Source organism: Mesoplodon densirostris, chromosome 12 (assembly GCF_025265405.1).
Source record: "Mesoplodon densirostris isolate mMesDen1 chromosome 12, mMesDen1 primary haplotype, whole genome shotgun sequence".
NCBI classification, from domain to species: domain Eukaryota; kingdom Metazoa; phylum Chordata; class Mammalia; order Artiodactyla; family Ziphiidae; genus Mesoplodon; species Mesoplodon densirostris.
In genome coordinates, this window is record NC_082672.1 from 65,180,129 (window position 1) to 65,196,872 (window position 16,744).

The window sequence follows — 16,744 nt, forward strand, 5'->3', positions numbered from 1 at the left end:
TTCAAATAATAACCATCAGCTGCTTGTTAGAGGAACATCTGGTTACCAATCTGGAACGGAGAAATAGTGCTCATGTAGCTTGAGTAAGTTTGGACTTTAAACACTGAAGGGAAAATCCCAGTAGATATTCTTTAGGCTCAGCTGACATGCACATAGGCTCTTTAAAAAACCCTCGAGATAGCATGCTTCTGCTTTTCACCAATGGTGCTACGGTCCAAAACCAGCTGGTCACTGAACCTACTCATTGCATGACTAGACAATCATTTCCTCTCTCAGTAATATACTTTCTGTAAGGAACTTAGCAATTCCACAATGCTACAGATGAAACTTTTCCTCCTAGGGCAAAAAAAAAAAAAAAAAAATTGCCCTTAACTGAGCCTCTGCTGCCTTTAACAGTCTTTTGCCTCAGTCCATCAAGAACCATGTCACAGGTCCCACTTTTCCCCCTGGCATCATGTCTTCACTCACACACTTGATAACATGGAATTAATTTTTCCTGGACTTTCCTTTTGGTGCTAAGCAACCCTTTAGACCTTACCCAAAAGTATCAAAGAGAACAAGAGACATCCAGAGTATTGGTCTAAAGTTTCCAGCTGCCTGCTAAACCTCTCAGTTTGGTCTAATAAGTCATCCTAGCCCCCTGGCTTGCTCCTTTCACGTGGTAGTTAGGCAGGAAAACCCAACAGAGATTTGGCTTGATTCCATCTTTATTGTGTATCAGGGCTTAGAGGATAAACATGGGTCACCGTCACTACCCACTCAACGGCTCTCCTTCTCTGGATGAACAACCTTTGTAGGAGACTCTAAATTTAGCCCGAGGGATCAGGTTCAAGAAGGAAACAAAAACAAAACAAAACAAAAAAAGGCCTAGCCACTTCCACACTCCTGCTATACCTCCATCTTTTAAAAGCAACACGTGAAGTCACCGAACACTCACCTGTGCACGGCAGTTCTGATCAGGAGACCGGAGGTTCCACCGGGGAAAATCGCTTATTTTGCCAAGGCTTTTTTTCTTTCCTTCGTAAAAAGACAGCTGGCTCCAAGATACAGGTGTGGAACTACAGAAAGTCACCAGGACTAAGCACAAGCCCGTTGCTGTCTAACAACGTTATAAATCCATTCCTTGCTCCACTGTACTTTTTTTCAGACGTTCAAAAGCCGCTCAAGAACTCCCAGGAACGGGCGTCCCTCGATCGCGTCCTGAGCGCTCACACACCGCTGGCAGGCCTCCTGCCCCAGGCATGGGCCTCCACAAACCCGTCTCTGCCTGGAAGTCTCGAGACTGGGCGCTGTGTGAAGGCTGCAGGTCTGTGCGGAGTTTGTCCACGGGCTCGAGTGCTGGTGGGAGGAAAGCCCCACGGGTGTTGACCTGCATCGAGGTCAAGTTATCCCGCCTGGCGCGGGCCGCCTGCTGTGTCACGAAGGCGTCAGCACACACGGGAGCTTGGCTACACGACTGTCCTCTTCTCCAACTTTGCCACCTCCCTCCACTCGCGAGGAAGCAGCCAACACATCCATCTTGGTGTCCGGTCGATCGCCAGCCACAGGGCCACCTCTACTGGTGAGTCAGGGTGGAAGAGCCCCAGGTCGCCCCCAGTTAGTAGATCTTGTCCGGACTGAAGTCCGGGATAATGGTGACCAGCTTCTCGGCCAGAAACTCTACCTCAGCTGCGTCCGCGGCGGTGCCTTCAGCGCCCCAGGCTCCGGGAGGAGCTTTCCCGCCACTTTCCCGCCACAGCGCAGGGCCCGCCCCACCCCCCACCTCATTATACTATTCTTCTACTTCCTACTTCCCTTCCCTTTTTAAAATATTTGATTTAGATAATGGATACTATTTAGCCACCTCTGAAGAACCTTCGTTCCAAAAGGGGCTTCAAGCTTTTTTTTTTTTTGAAAAAAATATGAAAAAACATATTTGCACATTGCATGTTATAGTTAAGTGCATGTGATTCAGGGAGCCACCAAATAATTCTAACAGAAAGAGTGGTACAACAGCTCTCTGGTGGAGTAAAACAATTTATTCCTGAAATTTTCTTCTTTAACTTGTGATATATTGGGAGATAATTCTACATGGGTCTCTCTCTTTTTTTTTTTTTTTTTTTTTTTTCTGTACAGCTTGCAGGCAGGGGCACTGACTGCCCTTTGTTCCAGATGATCTTTTATCTATTTATGTACTTTTTGGCTGTGTTGGGTCTTCGTTATTGCGTGTGGGCTTTCTCTAGTTGCGGCCAGAGAGGACTACTCTTTGTTGCGGTGCGCGGGCTTCTCACTGCGGTGGCTTCTCTTGTTGCAGAGCATGGGCTTTAGGCACCCTGGCTCAGTAGTTGGTGGCTCACGGGCTCTAGAGCTCAGGCTCAGTTGTTGTGGCCCATGGGCTTAGGTGCTCTGTGGCATGTGGGATCTTCCCGGACCAGGGCTCGAACCCATGGCCCTTGCATTGGCAGGCAGATTCTCAACCACTGTGCCACCAGGGAAGCCCTCCCCAGATGATCTTTTAAATGATATTTTTATAGAGAATAGACTTGGATGGTAGAGTTAATGTCTCCCTCTGAAGCAAGTAACAGGTTTGCTTACAGCCCTGGAAGATAGAGATGGTTATCTCTTTCTAGAAAAAAGAGCATCTATGCTCACTGTCCAGTGTAAAATATTTAGGTTCCCAAAGCTCAGAGCCCTTCTCCTGTCATACGAGGCCCAATTCATGTCACCATGTGGCCCAATTCATGTCACCTTGTAAGAACTGGAGCTCAGAAAAATGGTATAAATGCTGATGCTTTGGTACTGCATTTGCAATAAACTCACCTTTGATCTCTGCCTTGTGTCATCTGCCAGCATCCATGAAGCTTGGCAGACTAGCTGACCTCTCAGAGATTTGTTGATGGTTTTTGGCAACATAGGTGATATGCTTACAGGGATCTGGCCTTTTGGAAGAGGAAAGACATGGACCTTGTGGGCTAACTAATGGGATCTGAATAAAATGCATGGGACTCAGTAGTGACATGTTGACAAAATCGTATCGTCAACTGGGCAATAAATGGACCTCTGCTTTATTGCCTGTTGATGAGGAAGAACTGGAGAGGTGGTTGCAAGATGAGTACCTGGAAGAAGGTTCAAATACAGATAGATGCCCAAACACTGTCTGGGTGTTGCCATCTGTCTTCTCAGCTGGGGTTGGGGGAGGACTTCCTTACCAATCTGGCAGTCAGCCTCAGGTCTTCCCCATTGTAACAACTGATACTAAGATTTGTTTGAGGGTGGCATAGGGCAGATGTTTCTGACCCTCTTAAGAAAACAGTTATAGAGATGTGCACCCACACAGGTGAAACAAGGGATATTCATGACCTCTGTTGCAAAACCGAGCAAATCATTTGAATCTTGGGTGGTTTGCTTGGGAGATGAGGGGGCCAGGTACATAAGGCTTGTTAAGAAGGATGGTAACAGCCTAGCCTTCTTACAGCTCAGCCCCTCCTACAGTCTATGATGCCAAACTTAAATTCATTTAGCATCAGGGGTTTTTTTTTGCAGTGGATCTTGGCTGCTGGAAGAGAGCTTTGGCACTTTCAGAAGAAATCCATGAGCGAGATCAATTCCCATGGGAAATTATAGATGGGGCATTGGCTGGTGTTTGGCCTCTTATGGTTCAGATTGAGTTAATAATGCTGATAAATGTGACCCATCAGAAAATAAGAAACTGACTCAAAGGAATGTAGATAAACTAATTCAATCAGCCTTGCAAACCTGGAAAACTTCCTAGAGTAGAGACAGCCCAACTTAAAGCTTAATGGGCAAGAGTAACAGAGAGAAAGTGTTAAAATGGTACTAGAGAAACAAAAGAAATCATGTGAATATTGCAAGGCTAGGCTTTCCTGGGATAAAAAACTTTTATATGAAGGGAAAAATAGCAAAGTCACTCTTCCTACAGAGAAAACTCGAGCTATTTTCTTGTAATAACAGCAGATGCCAAGAGTTAAGATGGATTCCTAAATCTTAAATCTGAAAAAGAATATATGTATATATATTATACATATATTTATATATATTATATGTATTTATATAAAAAATATATTATACATATAATATATATTTATATATATATATTTTTTATATATATAACACTGAATAACTTTGCTGTACACTTAAAACTAACACAACATTGTAAATTAACTACACTTCAATTAAAAAAGAAAAGATGGACTCCTAAAAATAGTTGCCACTGTGCAAGCCCAGATCAGTCATACAGACCTCATGAGCCAACCCAGAAAGCAATGTGACTGCTGAGATAGGAGACCTCAAAATTGATGGGGTCAGTAATAATGACCTTGCTACCCTAGATAAGGCTTTGGATGAGGTGAAAACATCAGGAGTTTGTTTCATTGAGTCACAAGTCACTGTCATGCCCCCTGATACTGGGAGTAAATACAAAGTCTTGCTCCTTGGCTCAGAGCTTTTCTCTCTGTGCCCTTGGTCCTCTCTACTCTTGTACCCTGAACTTGTAGTCCCATACCTTGGAATGCAAATTAAATGTATTTTAGACCTTCTAACTCTTCATCTGTATCTCTTAAACTCTTTCTTATGTTTTCTACCATTTTTTTTTCTCTCTGCACTACTTTCAGAATTCTTTTGGCTCCACTTCCATTTTACTAATTCTCTCTTTTTGTGGCTAATCTGCTGCCACACTCATTCACTGAGTTTCAAATTTCAGTTGTTATATTTTGCACCCCAGGTACTGTAATGATCTCTCAATACTGTATGCATTAATTTTAAAAATAATTTCCTATGACATGCTGATTCTGCCAAGCTTATTTTTATTCTAATAATGAAGTAAGCCTATTTTTCTTTTTTTTTCTGTTTCTCTTCCTTTTTTTTTATGATCTGCATCTAAGTTAATTATCTGAAGTTTTTTGTTCTGCTTCTGTTTTCTGTTGTTTCTGATAGACTTTATAAATGTTGCCTTATTATCATGCCAGCTTGGTTATTTTTCAGTTTGAGTTTATCATAAAATTTTTCTTTGGAGCATTCTCACAAGAAAGGGCAAAATAGAGATGGTGTCCTCCAGAAGGAGTGCATTCATTCCTTCCCAGAGCTCACTGGCACTAACAGTTCAGGATCATGTTAAACTAAATTACAGTTTGTGATTATTTGGGGACATTCCCAACAAAGACAAGTGGAGCTCTATAACACTATGACGGTTACATGTGTTTATAGGCACTCAAGGATGGATTCCTTCCCTACTCCCTTGCAAAGTGACAGAGGGTTTACTTTAGGTTCACCTTACTCTAACCGTGTAGCCTTTAGTGTCACAAATCAACATGGTAGGCTCACGAATCAAAGTCCTCGCCATGGGTGTCCCTAGGCTTTTCAGGGTCCTTCCAGGCCATAGCTAGGTTTAGCCAGAGCAAATGCCTTATGGCAGGGTGGATTAGAATCTTCCTTTTCCCTCCTGCTCTTAGATTGCAGGCTGGGAATTCCTTAATATTTCATCAGATTTGTGCTGCCTTTATGAAGATTATTCTTTTACTTTATCCTTTATTGTTAGTTGTTTCTAGTAGGAGGTTTGGTAAAAATAATCTACCTTTACTGGAAAGTGGTGATCAGAGACATGAATATTTTTACTCCTTTTACTATTGATTTCTAATTTTATTGCATAATTGTCAGAGAACATAGTCTATATAAAGGCTTTATTTATTGTCTGTTACATAGTTGTTTTTGTTAATATTTAACTTGTTCATCAAAAAGAAGTATGTTCTTTACATGCAACATCTTATTTATATGATAAACTTTTCTATGTTAAAATGATAAGAAAATATTCAAACATGATTTGATTTTTGCTAAAATAAAGAGAGAAGATATTCCATTAAGGAACTTAGCAAAACATTTTCAACCATGATTTATTTTTAGATAAAGCCAATATATTACTAAACATTGATGTTTACAAATTCTTCCTTCAATGAGTAGATTAGATCACAACATTTCATTAATCAGAAAGTATTTCTTTAATGCCCAGTATGTGTTTGGCACTTTATCAGGTAATGGAAGCTAGATCAAAGAAGTATTTCACATGGTTCTGATCTTCTGAGAATTTACAATTGGCTAAAAAGTGATATAATTTCTAAAAATTAAAATAGTGCTATACAATATAATACCTAATAAGGCATAGCAGTTTCCAGGATGACTGCTACAAGCTGTAAGAGCTTAGGAATTCAATTAATGCTAGAGCATTTAAACAAATAATTGTGGATTAAGGGGATGGAGAATTGGGCCTCAAAATGCATGGACTTTGGATGCAGTCAGAGAAAGGAGATATAAGGAGCAATTTACCTCAGCTTCCTCTTTAAAATAATGTAATTGAATATCTATACAGTTATAGCTCCTGAAAAACCTCTTAGCTTGTATGTTATTAGAATAATAAGAAAATGGATTGCTGAAAATATGTTGTATTTTATCTAAAGATTAATATGTAGCAAATTTCTTCAATAGCTTATTTTATCACTCTGTCAGTTACTGATAATTAATAACTTATTAACATTGTTTTTAACTAAACAATTGATGTTAAGTGTGAAGCCACATATTATTTCTTAAGTCCTTTTCTCTTAAATGTTTTAAACTGATTTTATTTTTTAGCCATTTCTTCTTACTCTAAGTAGATTTTGTAAAACATATCCTTACAATGAAAAAAAAAAAATAGAAGTGCAACTTATGGTTGATTAAACTTCAGGCATCTTTTTATTAATGACTATGTCTGGGGACTATTTGATGTGCAACTAAACTTAAAGCCTTTATTTTCTTCCACCCTTCATTTATCTTACACAGCTAACACATGTCTAGATAAAAACACCCAAGATTACTATGGAAAATAAAGATGGGTATATTTTTCACACTCAAGGTGGAGAAAGAGAGATTATAATTCTAACTTGCTGTGTGTTCTTGTTATGTTGACAGTCAAGCTGACTGAAAGTGACTGATTTTCACCATTTTTGAAAGTTACTATTTTTGACTGGAACAGTTGAGAATATTCCTATATTGCTGGAGTGTTTTGGGGGGGGAACTCCCCAAAGTAGAACAGCATTGAGAACTCAGAAGCATGTGGTATAATCCTTGTTTCACTTTTTTAAAATAAGAATAATTGTAGCATCTTTTCTTATGATTAGGAGTGGGTTTCTTTCTCTTTTTTTAGTAGACTTTATTTTTTACAACAGTTTAGATTTTTTAAAAAATTGAGAAGATAGTACAGAGAATTCCCATGCACCCCACATCCAGTTTCACATATTATTAACATCTTATGTTATCATGATACATTTGTTACACCTAATGAACCAATCTTGACCTTATTGTTAACTAAAGTCCATATCATTTAGAGTCCCTTAGTTTTACCTAAGGTTCTTTTTCTGTTCCAGGGCACCATCCAGGATACTACAGTGCATTTAGTTGTCATGTCTCTTTAGACTCCTTTTGGCTGTGACAGTTCCTCAGAATTTTCTAGTTTTGATGACCTTGACAGTTTTGTGGAGTATTAGTCAGGCATTTTGTAGAATGCCCTTCTACTGGAATTTGTCTGATGTTTTTCTAATGATGAGATTGGAGTTATGGGCTTTTAGGAGGAAGACCACAGAGGTAAAGTGCCATTTTCATCATATTATATCAATAATACATACTATCAACACGATTTATCACTATTGATGTTGACCTTGATCACCTGGCTGAGGTAGTGTTTGTCAGGTTTCTCCACTGTGAAGTTAGTAACCCCTCTTTCCTTACTGTACTCATTGAAAGGAAGTCATTATGCCCAGTCCACACTGAAGGGGCAGAAAGTTATGTGCCCTTCCTCTAGGGCAGAGTATCTCATAAATTATCTGTAATTCTTCTGCATGGAAAATTTGTTTCTTCTTTCCCTTCCATTTACTTATTCAATTACTTATTAATATCAATATAGCCTCATGGATATGTATTTTATACTACTTTAAATATTTTGTTTATCAAATTGTTCCTTCTGGGGCTACTGGGAGCTTTTTCAGTCGATTCCTATATCCCTTTGACATGCCCCCATCATCGTGAAGTTTTTCTGAGGACTTACTTCCTTTTGGGCTCTACAAGATATTCCAGACTCATCTTGTATATTTCCTGCCCCAGTCCTGGAATCTGCTATTTATGTGAGTTTTGCTGTTTCCTTTTGCTGGATAAAGGTTTTTGAAACCAAGATCTGTATGTTAGGTATGCTCATTGCTATTGTGATGTCATTGCTTTAGGCCTTCTTAGTTGACAGAAAAAAGAAATATATGTGTGTATACTAACCTGTGTATATACATATATCTGTAAATATTTCTATATGTAATCATCTGTATCTATATTAAGCTAAATATGGGTTCATCCTGATGTCTCCTGTCTGTTACCACATGGACCATTCTAACCTTCTTCCTTGCTTATATATAAACTCCTACTTGAACAGTGAGAAATCTGACTCTCATCATCCACCATTCATTGATATAATTGTTCAATTCCAGGATACATGTATAGCAGCATTAGAATTGTTAACTTACGCCTCCATGGAAAACAACTTTATCAGATGGAAGACAGTGTTATTCTTCCTTTTGCCTTCAGTCAAAGAATCCACTCATTTCCAGTTATGTAGTTCATCACCTTCCCCTGCCTCCGACTCCCTTAGTGTGATTTATTCATATTTTGTAAAAATGTGAGATTATCTGATAACAGTCTTCAGTCCTTTCTAAGATCCCCCAATCTCCTAAAGGATTTTTGATATGTTAAAGTTCACTTTTTGTCTGTAAAGTTCTACGGAACTTGACAAATCACAGAGAATACTTTCACCACACTAAAAAATCCTCTGTGCTTTATTTATTCAACACCTCTCCACCAAACTCCTGGCAATCATCGATCTCACCATCTATAATTTTGCTTTTTCCAGAATGTCATAGAATTGGAATCATCAATATGAAATTTTTTCAGACTAGCTTCTTTCACTTAGCAATATACATTTAAGTTTCCTCTGTGTATTTTCATGGCTTGATAACTCTATATTTAATTGTTGAATAATATTCCACTGTATAGATGTACATAGTTTGTTTACCCGTTGACCTGCTGAAGGAGACATTGGTTGCCTCCAACTTCTGAAATTATGAATAAAGCTACTATAAACCTTCATATACATGTTTTTTTGTGGACATTCGTTTTCAGATCAGTTAAGTAAATATCTAGGAGTGTGACTACTAGAACATGTGGTAAGACAATGTGTTGTTTTGTAAGAAACTTCCAAACTGTCTCCCATAGTAGCTATAGCATTTTGCATCCCCACTAGCAAAGAATGAAAGTTCCTGTTCCATAGCCTAGTCAGCAGTTGGTATTGTCAGTTTTTTTAAATTGTAACCATTCTGGTAAGTGTGTAGTGATAGCTCATTGTTGTTTTCATTTGCAATTGCTTAATTTAATTTGCAACTGCCTGATTCTTTTTCAGAAGGTTATGACAAATAATGTTGAACAGCTTTCATATGCTTATGTGCCATCTGTAGATCTTCTTTGGTGAGATATCTATTCAGATTTATTACCCATTTTAAAATTAGTTTGTATTTTTTTTATTATAGAGTTTTAGAGTTCTTTGTATAGTTCGGATATAAGTCCTTTATCAGATATGTGTTGTTTTGCAAATATTTTTCCCAGTATTTTGTATATTAATCTTGTATTCTGTAAGCTTATTAGTTCCAAGTTTTGTTTTGTTCACTCCTTGGAATTTTCTATATAGACAATCATGTCGTCTGTGCACAAAGACCATTTTATTTCTTCCTATCCAATGTGTATAGATTGTTATTTCAATTTCTTGTCTTAATGCACTTGCTAGGGCTTCTAGTATGATGTTGAATAGAATTCGAAAGAAGGGACATCCTTACCTTGTTCCCAACTTTAGAGGAAAAACATCCAGTCTCTCACCATTAAGTATGAAGATGTTAGCTGGATTTTGTTTGTTTGTTTGTTTTTTAATAAATGTTCTTCATCAAGTTAAGGAAGTTTCACTCTATTCCTTCTATTCCTACTTTGCTGAGAGTTTTCATCATGATTAGGTGTTGGATGCTGTCAAATGCTTTGTCTGTATCAATTGATATGTTCATATGATTGTTTTTAACATGTTGATGTAGTGGATTACATTATTTGATTTCCAAGGGGTGAATCAGCCTCATATACCTGGAATAATTCCTTCTTGGTTGTGGTGTATCATTGTTTTTATTCATTGTGGGATTATTTTTGTTAATATTTTGTTAAAGGTTTTTGCATCTATGTTCATAAGAGATATTGACTTGTAGTTTTCTTTTCTTGTTATGTCTTTATCTGGTTTTTGTATTAGGGTAATGCTGGTCTCAGAATGAATTAGGAAGTGTTCCCTCAGTTCCTATTTTCTAGATGAAATTCTGGGGAATTGACAACTTCTTCCTTAAATGTATGGTAGAATTTGCTAGTGAAACCATCTGGTGTGTTGCTTTCTTTTATGGAAGGTTATTAATTATCAATCCAATTTCCTTAATAGTTGTAGGCCTATTTAGTTTATCTCTTTCTCCTTGTGGATGTATTGGTTGATTGTGCCTGTCAAATAATTGATCTATTATATTTAAGTTATGTTTGTAGTCATCGAGTTGTTCATAGTATTCCTTTACTATCCTTTTAATGTTAATGGGGTCAGTAGTGATCACTGCTCTTTCATTTCTGATATTGACAATTTTTGTCTTCTTTTTTCCTTTGTTAGCCTTGCTAGAGGTTGTATTAGTTTCCCTCTAACAAAGTACCACAAACTTGGCATGACTTAGAACAATTTAAATGTATTGTCTCACAGTTCTGGAGCCCCAAATCTGAAATTGATGTGCAGTAGATCCATGCTCTCTCTAAAGGTGCTAAGGAAGGGTTTGCTCCTGGCCTCTCTCTTAGCCTCTGGTAGTTCCTTGGCATGAGGCAGCATAACTTCCTGGGTCATTTTCTCTGTATAAATGTATGTGTGCAAGTTTTGCCTATTTATAAGGACATCAGTCTTATTGTATTGGAGCTCACCCTACTCCAGTATGACCTCATCTTAACTAATTACATCTACAGTGACCCTATTTCCACATTAGTTTACATTCTGAGGTACTGGGAGTTAAGACTTCAACATATGAATTTTGGCAGGGGGTGGAGGTTGGAGGACAGACAGTTCAGCCCATAATAGAGGTTTACCAATTTTACTGAACTTTTCAAAGAACCACACTTTGGGTTTGTTAAATTTTTTTGTTGTTTTCTCGTTTTCAATTTTATTTATTTCTGAACAGTTTTTATTTTTCTTCTTTTCTTCTGCTTGCTTTAAGAAGGCTTAAGTTGCTCTCCTATTTCTAGTTTCCTAAGGTTTAATACTTTTATATTTCTCTTGCTTTCTAGTATATGCATTTACTACCATTTATTTCACTCTAAATTCTGCTTATGCTGCATTTCACAAATTTTGATAAGTATTACTTTCATTTTGATTTAATTAAAATATGTAAAAATTTCTCTTGAGACTTCTTCTTTGACCCTTACATTATTTAGAAGTATGTTGTTGTTTAACCTCCAAATATTTTGAGATTTTGTAAGCTATTTTTCTGCTATTGATTTCTCTTTTAATTTCAAGTGGCTGAAAACACAATTTTTATGATTTCTCTTCTTTTAAATTGTTAAGGTCTGTTTTGCAGCCAAGCCTGTGGTCTGTATTGGTGAATGTTCCAAGTGAGGTAGAGACAAATATGTATTCTGCTCTTGTGAGATGGTGTATTTTATAAGTGTCTATTAGATCAAGTTAACTGAGTGGTTTTTTTTAGATCTACTATTTCTTTACTGATTTTCTGCCTGTCTAATCTATCAATTGCTGATAAGAGAGGTATTGAAGTCTTTTAAAATAGTAGATGGACAAATCTACTATTTGTCTTGCAGTTTTATCAGTTTTGCCTCATATATTTTGATGCTTTGTTTCTAGGTGCATATACCTTATGGATTAATAATATTTTCTTGGAGAATTGCCATCTTTATCATTACATAATATCTCTCTTTATCCCTGATAATTTTCCTTGCTCTGAAGTTTGTCACAAATTAATGTAGTTACTCCACCTTTTTTTGATTAGTGTTAATATAATATAACTTAATCTATCCATTTACTTTTTAACCTATCCAAATCTTTATATTTAAAGTGGGATTTTATAGATAGATATAGTTGGGTCTTTTTGTTTTATCCATTCTGACAGTCTCTGTCTTGTGATTGGTGTAGTTCAAACATTCACATTTAATGTGATTATGATATAGCTTGATTAATATGTAATGTTTGTAATTGTTTTCTATTTGCTGCAGTTATTCTTTGCTTCTTCTTTATTCCCTTCTCCTTCCTTCTCTTGTTTTAATTGAGCATTTTATGTGATTCATTTTATCTCTTCTCTTATCATATCGATTACACTTCTGTTAAAGATTTTTTAGTCTTTGCCCTGGAGTTTGAAATATACATTTACAACTGATTCAATCCACATTGAAATAATGCTATATCACTTCTTAGGTAAGACAAATACCTCATAATAGAATATGAACAATCCCCAGCCCCACATACCTTAAGAAATTCTTGACATCCATTTCACTTATGCACATGCTATAATCACCAATATTGTTATTATTATACTTCAAAAAAAATGGCTATCTTTTAGAGCAAGTAAGAAGGAAATTATTTTAAATTATATTTTATCTTCATTTATTCCTTCTCTAATACTCTTTTTTGTTTGTGTAGATATGAGTTTCTGAACTCTATCATTTTTCTTCTCCCTGAAGAACTTCTTTTAACATGTCTTTCAGAGCAGGTCCAGAGATTTGGATTTTACTTGGCTCTTCACCATGAGAACCTGGTGAGATTCCTGAAGGTAAAACCCACACTCACATATGGCCCCATGACTGTGGCCCTCAGTAGTTCCTCAGTTTGACACTTAATCTCAGCAGTTTGTCAAAATTACGTTTAAGTATTCCTACCAGTTTATAGTTTCTGCTCCAAGTAAACAGATCTTGGCTATTATTCACCTGTCTCTCTAGATTTTGGGGTGGATGGTGGTTTGCCTAACAGTCTCAGTTCTTTTATAGTTTCAAGAAGAGTTGTTGATTTTGGGTTTTTTCAGGTTTTACTTGCTATGAGAATGGCAGTTATAACTTTTAAGCTTTTTACACATCAGGACTGAAACTGGAAGTCCCTTGCTTCACTTTCTAACTTATTTGGTAAAGGAAGTCTATGTGCGTGCAGGGCAAAATATTTATTGATGAGATAAATCAACTGAGTTATCAGACATTTTCTTAGAAAATAATGAGCATGGAAATGAAGGGTTTTTTTTTTTTATAAATGAATTTATTTATTTTTTAATTTTTGGCTGTGTTGGGTCTTCGTTGCTGCATGTGGACTTTCTTTTTTTTTAGTTGCGGCAAGTGGGGGCTACTCTTCATTTCAGTGAGCAGGCTTCTCACTGCAGTGGTTTCTCTTCTTGCAGAGCACAGACTCTAGGCATGCATGCTTCAGTAGTAGTGGCTTACCAGCTAGAGAGCACAGGTTCAGTAGTTGTGACGCATGGGCTTAGTTGCTCTGTGGCATGTGGGATCTTCCCAGACCAGGGATTGAAACTGTGTCCCCTGCATTGGCAGGCAGATTCTTAACCACTGCACCATGAGGGAAGCCCTGAAGTTTCATTTAATTGATGCGAATTTTACTGGTATTTACTTTTTAATTAAAAAACAAATGCTCAGGACTTGATTCATTCGAAAGACTATGACTAATATTGATTTAAATAAATTAGTTAGAATGTATAGATATGTTGGCCAATAGGCCCTATTATACTTGCTGTTTAGCATAATGTTGCCAGGAAACTAAATGAGCAGTTCCTGCCTCCCTCAAGAAGTTATTAGCTCTCTTTTTCAGGGAACTAACAGGACTTTGTTTATACCTTTATAACAGCACTCAAATCAATCTACTGTAATTATCTGTTTGTGTCTGTCTCCCCTATGAGAATAAGTTCTTTGAAGGCATGGATCATATATCCTATTTATTTTTGTATTTCCAGCACTTAGCATATTTCTTGGCCCATCATAAGTGCACAAGAAATGTCTCTTAATTGATTGAATGAATACATTAATGAATGAAAAATATTTTCTATATAATAATACTGTGAGAGTGATTCTTTGGGAAATTTATGGAAAAATTCTAATATATTTGTATTATTTTGGTGTGTTTCATCTGAAAGTTGTCCACTGAAATATTGGTATGATTATAACTGTTTCTTAATTTCATCATCTCAGCTATGTCCAAAATATCAAAATGTACATTATTTCTTGGAGATATAAAGCATAGGCTTTTAGAAAAAGAAATCTTATATTCTCAAATGTCTGATTAAGTTTACCAATGTTAACATTTATTTGTTTGTGTTACTATTTTTGTGACTTTTTGTCACTTAGCACTTTTTCAGTACATCAGTGGTAATTAAACCCATCTGGGAGTTCTGAGTGGGAAAGTAGCAATAAAGTATTATTAAAGAAAAATTCTTTGCTGCTCTGCCAACAAAGGTATCAGGCGGGGCATATGGTGTCAAACAGAGAACTGGGATCAGCAAGAGCAAGACCACAAGCCCTAGAGGCTCTAAAGAGGGGCTTCATACATAATCTCCTGCCATAGGATAGTACCTTCAGAAACCTGTTATTGTCCACATCTTATAAGAGCAGATTTATCTTTCAGTGGCAGATTGTGTTTAAAAAGTTCATAAGGTTGATGGATAAAAGTTATTATACCAATTTGAAAATACAAAATAGTTATCATAGAGACAGGAACTGGAAAAATTTATGTGTACTTAAGTATTAATATTTCCATGTATATGTTTACTTACTTGGGAAACTTGTCCAGAGAACTACTTGTTGAACAGGATGTGCTTTCTCGGGGCTCCTGAGAAAGATAATCTGTAAAAGATTATCACAAATTTAGTCTAGTTAGTTTTGTAGTCTAGAAATTTGAAATCAAGGTGTAGGCAGGGCCATACACCCTGTAGGCTCCAGGAAAAGTTTTTTTTTTTTTTTAGCCTCTTCCTAGTTTCTCGGGTTTGGCAATTATTGCTCTTCCTTGGCTTGTAGATGCATCACTGACATCTGCCCCATTGTCATATGGAGTTCTCCCTGTGTGTTTCTGTGTCCAAATTTCCCTTTTCTTAAAGGAAAACAATCCTATTGGAGTTAGGGCCCAACCTAATCCAGATAACCTTATTTTAACTTGATTATATCAGCAAAGACCCTATTTTCACATAAGATCACTTTCACAGACCCCAAGTGGATATGAAATTTGGGGACACACCATTCAACTCACTACAGGAAGTTAGATAAATCCAGTATTTAATGGTACCAGGATAAGGTAGGTTGGTAGCTTGATACAAACATTTACAACTAAGGACCATTTTGTCAAAAGGACAAAGACATTTTAAGTCATTTTAGGACAATTTTAAGGCTATGACTCCACACTCATTTCAACAGTCAGGTTGACTTTGCCTCAAGAACCAGAATATTTGAGGACGTTTGGACATCAGTGCCAAACTTTATCTTAATCTTACTCCTTTTCCTGCTTTCCAGGCTGTGCAGTGCCCTATTTGATAGATTGATGCTTTCTTTAGATACGTTAATAAATTCCTTCAGTTTTCTGAGGAGTTTTCCACTGCTGAACCAATAGCCCTCTCTATTTTGCTATCTCTGCTGGGATTATTTTTATTATTTTTATTTTGAAGCAATATTCTCACAGATAGTTGCATTTCCGTGCATGTAATGGGTGGCAGTGGGGATGCTGGCTACCATATGGCGGTACTGACCACCATAATAACCACAAAAATAACAAAACATAATAGTAACCATTTACTGAGAATTTATGGCTATAGGAAAGATCTCATTTAAGAAGTACAGGTGTTTCACAGGAATTATAACAAATGATCACAAGATAATAGGCATCGTTTCCTTATTTTACGTGTGAGGAAACTAAAACTGCTAAGTAATTTGTTGAAGATTACTTAACTAGTTAAGTAGTGGATTAGAAACAGATTTGTCTATGTTTCTCCAAAGTTTTTCTACTTTGATACAATAACCCAAACTAGTAACCACTGTAGGTACTGGGATGATCAAGCTGAGTCTCTCTCTCTCTCTCTCTCTCTTTTTCCTCTTATTTTTAAACAACATAACATTTTGAAATCATTATATATTTTTACTTTCAAAGTAGAGTATTACAGATTAACTTAATTGGCCAGACAACCACTTTTCCTGGAGAAGTTTTTCTAAAACTATTTTTCTTTGAACCACACTCTGGAAAACACTACTTTGCAAGCTTTCAATCAGTATCTGCCTTGTTTTTCTCATTCTCTACTCTTGTCACAACTTCCCTTCAGACAATATGTTTTTTTAAAATAATTTATTTATTTATTTATTTACTTTTGACTGTGTTTGGTCTTAACTGCTACACGCAAGCTTTCTCTAGTTGTGGCGAGCAGGGTTTACTCTTCGTTGAAGTGTGCAGGCTTCTCATTGTGGTGCCTTCTTTTGTTGCGGAGTACAGGCTCCAGGCACCCGAGCTTCCGTAGTTGTGGCACGTGGGCTCAGTAGTTGTGACTCACAGGTTCTAGAGCACAGCCTCAGTAGTTGTGGCACACGGGCTTATTTGCTCCACGGCATGTGGGATCTTCTCAGACCAGGGCTCGAACCTCCCCTGCATTGGCAG

The 16,744-nt window shown here is 36.9% G+C and overlaps 1 pseudogene; it reads right to left on the reverse strand.

Annotated features, from left to right (window-relative positions):
* Positions 1-1,162: 1,162 nt before the first annotated feature.
* On the reverse strand, positions 1,163-5,338 carry LOC132499859 (DNA replication complex GINS protein PSF2-like; annotated as a pseudogene).
* Between the last annotated feature and the right edge of the window lie 11,406 nt (positions 5,339-16,744).